We start from the raw sequence: 12,266 nt of genomic DNA, 5'->3' as shown, positions 1-12,266 counted from the left end.
TTGGAGCATTACTAACTATAGTCACCATGCTGGGAATGCATCTCCCAAACGTATTCCTCTCGTCTAACTGAAACTTTGCACCCTTTGACTGACATCTCCCTGTCCCCCCACCCTTACTCCCAGCCCCCACAGCCTCCATTCCACTCAGAGAAACTATTATATGGTTTTAAATTTGGTGTCATGATCAGATTTGCGTATTAGAAAGAACATCATCGGTGCTAAGGGGAGAGAGGACTGGACAGGAGCAAGACGGGGGTAGGAAGTAAGCAGAGAGCTAGTAACTAACACTGGTCCAGATTCAGGTCTTGGCAGCATGAACAGGAAGGGGATAAAGGATGGGGAGAAAGTCTCCCACTTGGAAATCTGGGATGGTGCCCGTAATTCTAGCCTGGACAAAGGGATGGAGAGTCACGGTAGTTGCTGAAGGAAAACATGCACAACCCAAGAGCAGGTCAGAGATGGAAGGCGATGGGCTCCACTGGGGCATGTTAAGACCCAGGAGCTTGTTACTAGGTAAATGCCAAAAACCCGTAAGTGACCACTTACGGAGCAAAAACTGCCATGAAGACGCCAATAACATGGTAAATGCGGCAGCCGTGGGCATGGCCCAGGTTGATAAGCAGACCTTTGAGTGAGAAGAGAGAGACCCAGAGCAGCGCCCCGAGGAAAGGCCTTGCTATAGAGGTGCGAGGAGAAGAACCTCAAAGGACTCTGAGAAGAAACAGCAACAGAGGTGGTGGGAAAATGTGCCAAGTATGGTTATCATGGAGGAAACCTTTCTGGAGAGGAGTGAATGGCGAAGACTACCAGAGGCTGCCAGCACGTGCAATCAGCTGGCACTGAGACTGTAACCACCAGATTTGTCAAGACGGAGATCTGTGGAGACTGCTGGGGAGAGGCGAGCTTTTAGCAAGCCAGGGCACAAATAATCAATGGAAACACAGGTAATGGAATTCCAGGTAATGTGATTTCTCAACAACACATTACCTAACTGTATTTTTAAGACAGTTACACTATTATTTGGTAAATACACATTTTTAAACTTCGCATAACGTTAAAATACACGCCACTTTTGATCACAATATGGCTTTCATCGCTGTTTGGACATAAACATGTTCTTTAGAGTAATATGAGTTTTAGGTCAGGTAAGAATTCTGAAAAAAACAGACATAGGTTAGAGGAGGGGATTCTCTTTGGAAAAAATACTTTTGGAGATCTTTTGTTGTTAATGTCGGGAAGACTCAGCTGTGGAAGCACAGCGTAGAAGAATTCCCAGCGGGAGGAAAGTCTCAGTCCTCGCGTGTGTGCACATGCAGAGGCCAGCTCAGAGAACAGACTGCGGGCAAGCAAAGCCTGTGATTCATGATCGTGAGTTAAGAGGGGACATGTTATAAATCACAAGCAGGAGAAACACCATTCTATGTTCCCTCCTCTGTCCCACTGTTGAAAATTAATTTTCTTCGGGTTTTTTTTTTTTTTTTCCTGGTGGCTGTTATTTACAGTATCGTCCACTCGGCCTGGCTCATTCCTTGCTACAGGCGGTTGGTGCTGGTGCACCAAGGTAAAAGCATAGCCAATTAGTTTCGGGAGCTGCTCCCTGTGAAAGCACTGCTTCTGTTCCCATCTATAAATGTACGGTGTGTTTATTATCACATTTCACACCAAGCTCAAGTCAGTATAGCATGGGACGTTTGTGTGTTTTAAAAGGACAGTGTTTGGGGGAATTTTCCTTCTAAAATTGTACCATGTGGCCTCGGAGTGTGATATAAGGGGCCCTTTCACAGACTCTGCATCTTCACACAGTGCTTTTGTTGCTCCAAGGGCAGAGCTGAGGAGCTGGCTGCTTTGTGGAATGGCTGGCGTGGCCTGTGGCAGAGACACTCACGTTCCCTCACCTCCCGTGCGAGGACCCTTCTTCTCAGATTGAGCATATGGACCGGGCACTGGGCTGTGCGCTGAGACTTCTTTTCTCATGTAATCTCCATCAGAACCATGACAACAACCCCATGCTGTCTATTTTACAGAAAAGGAAAGTCAGAATCTGAGAAATTAAGTAATTTGCCTGAGTACACACCACATAAGTAGTAAGACCTGGATTCAAACCCAGATTTTTTCACAGTGGACTCCTGGAACCAAAGAGTAGTGTGTTTGTCTTTTTTCTCCCTTTTTCCTAATTTTTAATACAGTCCACTGGCTTGGTTAACACAAGGCTAATATTTTTGTCTAACTCTACCATGGGCTTCACTTTACTCTCTGTTCTTTTTCCTTTTTTTCTTATTTGTAGCCCATTATTTAAACCTATATAGGACACTTGAAATTAGGGTAGGAGATGAAGAAGACACTTTATTAAGTTGCAAGATAAAGTAGTCATTAAAAAAATTTAGTATCACAATAAAACACGGTATGTACTAAGTAGAGCTAAACACATTAGTAGTAAGCACAAGAGATATTGTTCTACAAAATAATTCACATAAATTTGTTCAATGAATTCTTCTCAAGCACCTACTACTTTCAGGGTTCATCTCTGTGCTAGATCAAAAGCAGTGAACAAAACTGATGGCCTGTGCTCCTGGAGTGGGCGTCCTACTTGGGCATGAGGGGGCATGTGGGAAGCAGTGAACCTACGCCCAAGGGCAAGGAGGAAAATAAGGCGAAGTCAAGTGTGCGGGAAATGCCAAGGGGATTGAGGGAGAGGAATTGCCATCTGATATGTGGCAGTTGGGGAAGACTTTTCAGGTAAGATAACGTTTGACAGAGGTCACCGGGAGCAAGCCCTGCCCACGTCTTGGTGAACACAGGTCAGGAGGAGGAAACATGACCTACAAATACCAGACGCAGGAACTTGCTGTGAGTTTGTTTGCCCCCAGCCCTGCCTCTACCAGGCAAGGGGATCAGATGACACAGATGAAGGAAAAAAAGGATGGCAGGAAATTATCAGATGTGATGGGGGGTTAGGCTGTATGCAAACCACTCAAGGATTTTGGTCCAACTGAGTAAATAAGCCACATTGACAGTTGATAGTGCATTAATTCATACAATCTCAGTTTCATCACTTGGAAAAGTGAGCAAGGAAAAGTCCTAGGAGCTCAAAGGGACTGCCTGCACCCACAGCAGGGGTAGGTTCAGCAGGGAATAGGAAAAATCAGAGGCAGTTGTAGTTCCCCGCTGAAGCCACCCCTGCTCTGGGTGCGGGCAGTCCCTTTGAGCTCCCAGGACTCTGTTTCCACTTGAAGAGACCCGGCAGCAAACAGCTGAAAGCAAAATAACCATGGCCTTTCTGGATATTAGTTTCCTCATCTGCAAAATGGATCTAATCATGCCACGTCTGAAGGATGGCTGTGAGTACTGAGGTATTAGCTATTAATAAAGTGGGTGTGGCTGTCCCTACATGATGAACGGGAGGAGAAAAGAGGGCCCCAGAAACTCAGAATGGAAGAAGCAGAGCTGAAAATAACTTTCGTTTTGTACTGGCCTCATAGGTTTACAGACTGCCACTCTGTCATTCATGGCTGAGCATAGAAAATTAACTACAGTCAGGTAAGAGAGAGTGTGATAGTCCAGGATGAAGACTTCACCTCTCCACCTGTGTGACTGATGGGAGTGTGCCTTGCAGACAACATGAATATAAAGGTGGGCATCAGGCAGCTCCTGCCATTGAGAGGGATGACATTTTTCAACAGGTTTGTGGGAAGGAAGAATGTATCAGTGAAAATGTAGAAGCAGGCCAGGCGTGCTGACTCACGCCTATAATCCTAGCACTCTGGGAGGCCAAGGTGGGTGGAACCTGAGTTTACAGGTTCAAGACCAGCTTGAGCTAGAGCAAGACCCAGTCTCTAAAAATAGCCAGGCATTGTAGCGGGCGCCTATAGCCCCAGCTACTCAGGAGGCTGAGGCAAGAAAATCGCTTGAGCCCGAGAGTTTGAGGTTGCTGTGAGCTATGATGCCATAGCACTCTACCAAGGGGCAACAAAGTGAGACTCTGTCTCAAAAAAAAACTAAAGAAGGAAAGGAAAGGAAAAGAAAGGAGAGGAGAGGAGAGAAGGAAGCAGACATTTGGACAATTAGGAAATGTGATGGAATTTCAATAGAGTATGTAAGGATTCCAACCTATGGGTGGATGACAGTGGTTCATGCCTATAATCCCAGCATTTTTGAAGGCTGAGGCTAGAGAATTGCTTGAGCCCAGGAGTTGGAGACCAGCCTGTTGTTGTTTAATGGAATAACTGAATGCTATTCAGTGAGTTACTCTGAATCAGGACAGACTTAGATTTAGGACCCAGCAGTGACCCACCAGAAGGGTACATACAAGAGATCATATATATCAACTGTTAGTACTCTGAGAAAGTCTAACCAGGAGACGGCCCAGTATCTGAACAGCAGCGCTGACCACAGCAGCACTCCCATAGACACTGAGGCAAGAAGAGGGTGTTTCAATGAACAAGTTAAATAACGCATTGGGCAGTATTCAAGCAGACATGTAGGGTCTCAACCAATGGCTGGGACCAAAGGCAAGACTACAACTCTTTGTAGAATTGATAGGGACAAACCAGATCTGGGGGAGTAGCACTCACATAAGGCAAACTGCAGAGCATGAAGTTATTAGGCAGGTCCCCCAGCAGATTCAGTTAACAAAACAGAACCAGCAAACCAAGACAAGGCAGACGATTTGCAATCACAACTCAGAGCACAGGCTGAAGCCGCAGCAGCAAAGGTCACCTGAGGCTGAGGTCCTGCATTCCCCCTGCCCAAGACAAAGACCAGCTGGTCCAGGGTCAGGCCACAGGGATGGGACCTGCTTGAGAGGTTCAACCATAGGAAGAGATCGTGCTGAGAACTGAGCCAGTGCTGACTCCTCTAATCCAATCCTCAACACAATCCACATTAGCTTCTGAACTTCCCTGGGCTGTGAGACGGCATTCTGAGAAGAAAAATGAGAAAAGTCAATCTGTAGAGTTACCTGTGAGTTTCAGGCTCCTCCTTTATACAAATCATTTCATGTTTAGCTCAGGTAATAATAGAATTATTTCTAGTAACCTAAAATTTCATCTCTAGCTGGATTTCAATGGAGAATAATGTCCTCAAAAGCTTAAAATTCTGAAGTCAGAAGCTAAAAATGCTAAAAATTTAGATGTATTAATAATTGTTAATGAGTAGTGTGTGTCACCTGGATATGTACACAGAGAACAAGGGTGTACACGTGTGTACTTACAACAGGAAATTCTTTTTCTTTAAAAATAGACAATTTTGTGCTAATATTAAGAATTGAGACTGAAATTTTATTTCAAATAAGTTAAGAAACATAAATTTGAAATTACCAGCATACAATAGACTAGGAGATAAGAGTATAGCTTAAAGTGTTGAATTGGAAAAAAGTGACCTTAAAAACACTGGCACAAGAGCTGAGTTTTTCTATTTCAATTTACAGTTTCCAGAGTGTTGATACAATTGCTTCCATGTTACATAATTTGATTGTGATTGTCTTCCTTCAGGGGAGCTTTGAATACGTTGGGATGTACTGGGCAAATACTTATTCAAAACCAAATTATTGTTCATCTTTCACTGGCTTCCAGAAAGAGGTTATTCTAGTTCATTTAGGCAACTGGAATCCCGTTCACCAGAAAGCTAATCAGCAAGATGGCTAGTTACATTTATGATCGTTTCTTTTAGAGGCATTTAGTTTCAATCCCACAGATGGTAGCTGCAGACCATTAGAGTCCGAGCCAAGCTTTTCAGTGTCCCATTGTACTTAGCAAGATTGCTATTGCAGCAACACAATTATTCCAAATTCAGTGAGAGTCAGCGGGCCTAAAACAAAGCTATGCCATAACAATTTAATCCCAGCTCACCTTCCCCTCCACTGGATAAACAATCGAACACCTGCTGAATTCCGTTCCACATAATGAGAACATCTGAGCAACAAAGATCAAAGAACACTGACATTTGATCTTAAAGCCAATACAGAAGGACCTCATTATAAAAAAACAGTTCTATTACATGGTTTCGGAGAGGCATTTTGTGGGTCAAATCATGCTGCCCAAAATAAACAATAGGGAACATCCTGACTCGGCGTGGTTAATGTGCGAGGCCCATGTCAGTCCCTGTGCCCCCTCAGCAGCATTTTTAGGTGCTTCGTTCTATCAGAATCAGCCTTCATCTGAACGACTGGAAAAAATGGTCATTTAAAATTTACAAAAGCAAGATAATATGTGCTTCCTGGGTTTTTATTCATGCTTTAAATAAGCAGTAAAAATGCAAGATGAAAGGATATTAAGGATGTTTATCTTCCTAGTTACACTAGAATTCCCCACTCCCACGAAGAAGTAAAACACTTTGAGCTTTGAAAATGTCCCAAACCCAAGCCTTCCCATGTAAATTCACATAAGACACCTTGACTGTCCCTTCTGGGTGTTTTCCCCTCTGTGCTTGTAATAAATAAATAAATATGAACACAAATGGCAATGCTTTCTTTCAGTGTTGTATTGCAATTACTGATATACCTCCTATATTCTGGCGTTAATGCCTTCTCTGAAACATTTTTAAAATTATTGTATGTATAATATAGAATGCAAATCCCTCCTTCCTTCTCCTACAAAATGCAAACAGCTTGTGAACCCACATATTCTTCACAAAACCTCTCCTGAATGAAAGTCAAATAGGGGTTTCTCTTGTGGTCCCTCGTGTGAAGGCTGAATTGCAACAGGTTCCCCTAGGTTCTCTTCTCTGTAAAAGCCACTTGTACAATTTCTCGTATCTGGAGTACTTACTTTGATGTACTTGGTCTAAAGGACAACTGGGTCTCTATATGTTGGCTTGTGAGATTTTCTGTCTTAGGAAACTTTAGAAGGTCAAATACTATTGAACAGCCCTATGTACTGTAGGCAACTGAAGCTTGGTGGCACTTAACAGTGTTTTTTATGTTAATGGTTGTGTGGACATAGGTTACGTGATGTCTAGATCTGTGTGAATACCACAGTGTCCATGAGTAACCATGCAGATTAAAACAAACTCCAAGTGGGAAATATTATTAAATTAATTCTATCTATGTGGCAATATTGAGCAAAGACTCCTTTTTAGTAAGAATAACTTGATGGTGAGCCAAGAAAAACACAGCCATTCTGTCCTCCTTATAGAATAGAGATTCTTGTATGTAAAAGTAACACTAGTTGAAAGCACACAAGAATCCTCCTTCACTTCTTTTCTGGTTAAATGTTGCCCCAACCAACAAAGGGAAACTGTAATTTAACCCTATCTCTTCTGGATACTAGACGGGGCAGGATCACCAAAGTTTTAGTTAGTGTTTTAAATTCATTTGGGACTACTTTTGAGGAGTTGATAAAAAAAACTAAACTTTTGTATATATGTATTGTACCTTTGTACATATAATTTTAGGGGAATATAAATTTCTGCTGATGTAACAATTATTATTCTATAAAAATGACTTTATGGTATGTAGAACTGAAATTTTAAATTCAGATTACTCTAGAGGCGATGCTTATATTTCTCCTATGTCAAATCCTTCTGGAATCATGATTTTATTCCTTAATGTGAAGGAAGATATATTTGTTATTGCAAAGAGCTCCAAAGTAACAGAAGTTTAACTACAGTAGACTTTATTTCTCATTGACCTAACAATTTGGAGTGAGCAATTGGGGTTGGTAGTGTGGCTCTGCTCCCAAAGGTTATCCAAGACCCAGATGCCTGCTGTGCTGTTTTAAATCATCTTGACCTTCAAGGATGAAGCTATGCCAGTGCTCCTTCCCATAGAGGAGCATACATAAAGGGCAAGAAATTTTCTTTTAACTAATATGTAAATTGCATACATCTCTTCAACTCATATTCTCTTAGTAAGAATTTAGTCATATTTAGCTGCAAGGGAAGCAGGAAACTAATTTGTGATGCTAGCTCTCCAAGTTTGTGTGTCTGGATAGCCGAATAATGATATGCTTTCAAAGTCTCACCCAGTCTTGGCATCCAGCACAGAGTTATATGCCACCGTTCCCTCAAAGGCAGAAATAACATCCATGTGTTGGTGATGTATAAACAAACAATGAAGTTGTCTGGCTCTGCCCATGGAAGTACCAATATAAAGTGTTGGCATAGAAATAGGAAAACTACAATAAAATCTCCCATTTAAAAGAGAAGGACTGGGAAACATATAGCAGTCTCTGATCCAGTGATGAAACCCTGCTGCTCAAGCACCTCGAACACTCCCTGCCCTTCCAGCGGGTTGGTCTCCTTATTTGAATCTTGCAGGACCCTCTTGGTCATCATCTATCCCCATGGCTTCTGACTCTTCTCTCTGGGAGGTTCATCTTTGTCCATGATTCTCCTTAACCAAATCTGAACAAAAAAATTCCCTCCTTTGTGGGTCTTGGTTAGGGTTAAACAATCACAAGCTTTAATGGGCCAGACTTCCACTTTCTTTGGCAATGTGATTCTCTCTGAATTCAGTAAACTTATGCCAGTCAGCACTATCTTCTTTAAGGGAAGAGAAAAGTTGTAATTTCTTGTTTTAATTACTCATTAACAGTGCTATAGATGTCTATCTCAAATATCCTACTTAGCGGTCTTTATCCTATCATCAGGATAAACCCCCCTGCTATCAAAGACGACTCCTTGTAGAGCTGTGGTTTATGGAGAAGAGGCATATATAAAAACAACTGGGTTAGATATTTTTTCCAAGGTTAGTGGGAATGCTGAAGATAATCTTATTTCTAAATCAGACCAAGTTTTTGGATTGAAAATGATGAAGCTTTGGACCCATTTAGTCGGCCAGTCAGCAGTAGCAGTCAGTTTCTTTGCAACCTTGGGAAGATGCAACTTCCTTTCTGCTGTCTGTTGGTTTAAAGGTGATGAGGTATAATGGTTAACAAATCAGTTAGGCTCACTTTCCCCAAATTCTTTAAATTCTGCTACAGCACTCTTACCAGAATGATCAGCCCGGAGCAGAGGGCTGTGTCCTGGCTGCAGACAGCCATGTTCCTGCTGGGTGAAGGCACTCCCGCAGGAGCAGGCCTCTCACATGCACTCCCCTAGGCAGCTCCAGACTCAGCTCTCACTTCTTCACCTGCTGTGTTTGTTTCCTAAAGTGTCCTTGACCTACCTGCTCCACACACTTGGCCCCTCACATTTAACGTTTCCTGTTTTGGCCTCTCTCACCTTCTAATCTTATATACGTATAAAACACCCTGGTCACTCCAGATTCACGCCTTTTGATCAAGCAGGCTCTGTGTCCCGTGCAAGCATCCACATCATTACTCTGATGTGGGGATCTGCCTTTCCAAACCCAAACTTGTCTTTTCATTTCACTCTTGCCTTAAACCAGGGCCCACAGAGGCCAGGCTCACTGCTGGGGCCATGACTAATAACATCTGAGATGAAACATGAAGCATACTAAGCTACTGTGAGAAAGGGTCTTCTGTAATAAAAAAGTTTATCCCTGAGAAGATGATGAAATGTCAGTGTGAAGTGTTCTGTTTTAGTGAGGCAGCCTTTGAACTGCGAGAGATAGGACTGGAATGTGCTTTCCAGACCAACTGAGAAGCGCAAAGCCAAGCCCTGGGTCCCGAACTTGAAGGAACATGGGAAGAATTCCAGAACCTGATGTGTAGGAAAGGTCAAGTTCAAAGCCAAGATTGTCAGGGTAAACCATTAGGGACACTAAAAAGTGAGAGTTGAGATGGACGAAAACCAACAGAAAGTAGAGAAACTGGAGTGAAGGGGGTGGGTGAGGGTAATTTCCACAAGCATCAGCTGAGCATGTTTGAAGGGCCCAGGCTTTACAGACACAGATACGCTGTCACCAGGTGAGGGCTCCCAGTGCTCAGGTCTGGACTAATAGCAGAGCATGAGCTGAGCCAGATAGACACAAAAATTTACCAAGCAGCTGTTATGTCAGGCTCTGTCATAGGAGCTACACAAAGCCTGCTCTTTTAACTCTAGTAACACCACTTTGAAGTAGGTATCAATTCTTTGCATTTTATACATGGAAACTGCAATACAGTTCAGATCACCTAGCTAGTTGTTGGGGGTTCCTTAAGGACCTTAACCCAGGCTTGGGGCCAACAAGGGAGACAGGGCTGAAAGAAGAAGGAGACTTCACATCAACTTAAGGCATAAAGTTTAAGAAGCCTGGCGAGGCATCCATTGTCTCAGGTACCAAGAGACAGAGTGAGGCTGTGCAGACTGATCCAGTCTCTCAAGAGTCTTTTATTGAGCTCAAAAAAAAAAAAAAAAAATAGGATTAGAGGGAAAGCTTGGCTCCTAGGAAGGTGGAGTAATCTGGAACACAGGATAATGGAATGTCTGGAACAATCTCATAACATATTTAAAAAAGGGGAGGGGGAGCAGGTTTCATCCCTGCAGGGGAGATATCTTAACTTCCTCAATCTAAACTGCTGATCAGGAGTCCAAAGATCGTAACCCACCTACTGATCCCCCCACATAGGGATGGTCGTGTTGACATTCCCCTGACTGGTCTGCCCCCAGCCTCCTCTCTTCTTTCTTGGGTGATCTGGGAGGATCTTCAGGGATGATCCACCTGTGTGCTTTACTCTGAATTCAGGGAGCCCAGGGAGAGACCAGCTTTTCTTCCTCCCATCCCTAGTAAGTTTCAGAGCTAAGATTAGTGTGAAGTTCCACCTGATGCCAAAGGCTTTGCCTTTTCTATCTAGAATGCAGCAGAATATGTGGGTTTTCTGGACCTGCCACCTTTTGTTTTCATTTATCTGCTGATCTACTATAGATTTACTGACTTGAGGACTACCTTCTGGATAAGAATTTCATCATTAAATGTTCATTTTGATCATATGGTAGAAACTTTTGGAGACTTTAACTTCAGGTCCCTGTATGTATCCACTATGCAACTTATCAAAGACAGTCCAATAAGGCTGAAACAGATTTCTTCCCTTGTGATGTAAACAAAAATGTTTCATCAAGTGTTAATTTTATCTGTGAAATTTAAGTCTTTGGACAGTGACTCGTGGAAAATCCATTTAATGATGTGATCACTTCTTTCACTGTATTGGTCATAGTGCATCCAAAGGTGATGAGAGGCCTGCCAATGTTTGGGAACACTGCCTGCTTGACTTCACGTAGTTCAAAACAGGAAGAAGTCTCCCTGCTAAAAGCACTGGAAAGCAGGTCTGATCTGCAAGTCATCAACCTTGTCAGGAGCGGTTCTGTGCCAGTCTGCCCCACTGTGGGGGGAGACTGGTGACACAGATTGAATGAGGGACGAGTATTTTGGAGTCATTAAAGGAAAAAAAAAAGAATTACAGTCTTCTCTGTGGCCACCATCCATCATTTGCATTTCTTCTGCAAAAACCTGAATGTTTTTCTCCATGAATGTGTTTAGGCAAAGATAATCCCTATGATACTGAGGTGGGAATTAGTGAGCGAAGCAAGAGAATAACTCTTACTTCCTAGCAGTCCAGGGTAAATAAAGCCAGTCCTTATAGCACTCCTCCCTTACCTGCCTGTGTCCCATGAATGACCGGGAAAGCCTTGACGTAAAACTCTGCCACGTGCAGAGCTCACAAAGACTAGACTGGTTCAACGCTGTCATTTTAGCCTCTCTTCTGAGACTTTGAAATAGTTTTATTGCACAGGTTACTTTCTGTAATGACATTTACTATACTGTGATTTTATCTGTAGGAGGGGAAAGATGTTCATATCTGTGGGTGACATAGTTATTCATCTTTGCAAACATTTTTTAAATACTCTCACATTTAAATTGTTTGTAGCTACCTGCCATGGTGGCTTACACGTATAATCTCAGGACTCTGGAAGGCTGAGGCAGGAGGATCACCTGAGCTCAGGAGTTGCACACCAGCTTGAGCAAAATTGAGACCCCCGTCTCTACCAAAAACAGAAAAACTAGCCAAGTGTTGTTGTGGGTGCCTGTAGTCCCAGCTACTTGGGTGGGTGAGGCAGGAGGATCACTTGAGCCCAAGAGTTCAAGGTTGCTGTGAACTATGACGCCATGGCATTCTACCCAGAGCAACATACTGAAACTCTGTCTCAAAAAAAAAAAAGACACATTTATTATTATTATTATCATCATCATCATTGCTCAATAAAAAAAAAGACACTATTTAGGCCAGGTATGGTAGCTCACACCTGTAATCCTTGTACTCTGGGAGGCTTAGGAGCAAAGATCACCTAAGTGTAGGCATCTGAGACCAGTTTGAGCAAGTGAAACCCCATATTTACTAAAATTAGAAAAATTAGCTAAATGTTGTGGCAGGAACCTATCGTCCTAGCTA

At 42.8% G+C, this 12,266-nt stretch overlaps 1 protein-coding gene across 1 annotated transcript in view; it reads left to right on the top strand.

The window, feature by feature from the left end:
- HS3ST5 (heparan sulfate-glucosamine 3-sulfotransferase 5) overlaps positions 1-12,266 on the top strand; it is a 116,170-nt gene that overhangs the window by 11,079 nt on the left and 92,825 nt on the right. The gene's annotated exons all lie outside the window — the stretch shown is intronic.

Source organism: Otolemur garnettii, unplaced genomic scaffold, assembly GCF_000181295.1.
Source record: "Otolemur garnettii isolate 467f Iridium unplaced genomic scaffold, OtoGar3 scaffold00002, whole genome shotgun sequence".
Taxonomy (NCBI): Eukaryota; Metazoa; Chordata; class Mammalia; order Primates; family Galagidae; genus Otolemur; species Otolemur garnettii.
This window is presented reverse-complemented; position numbering and strand designations above follow the sequence as displayed.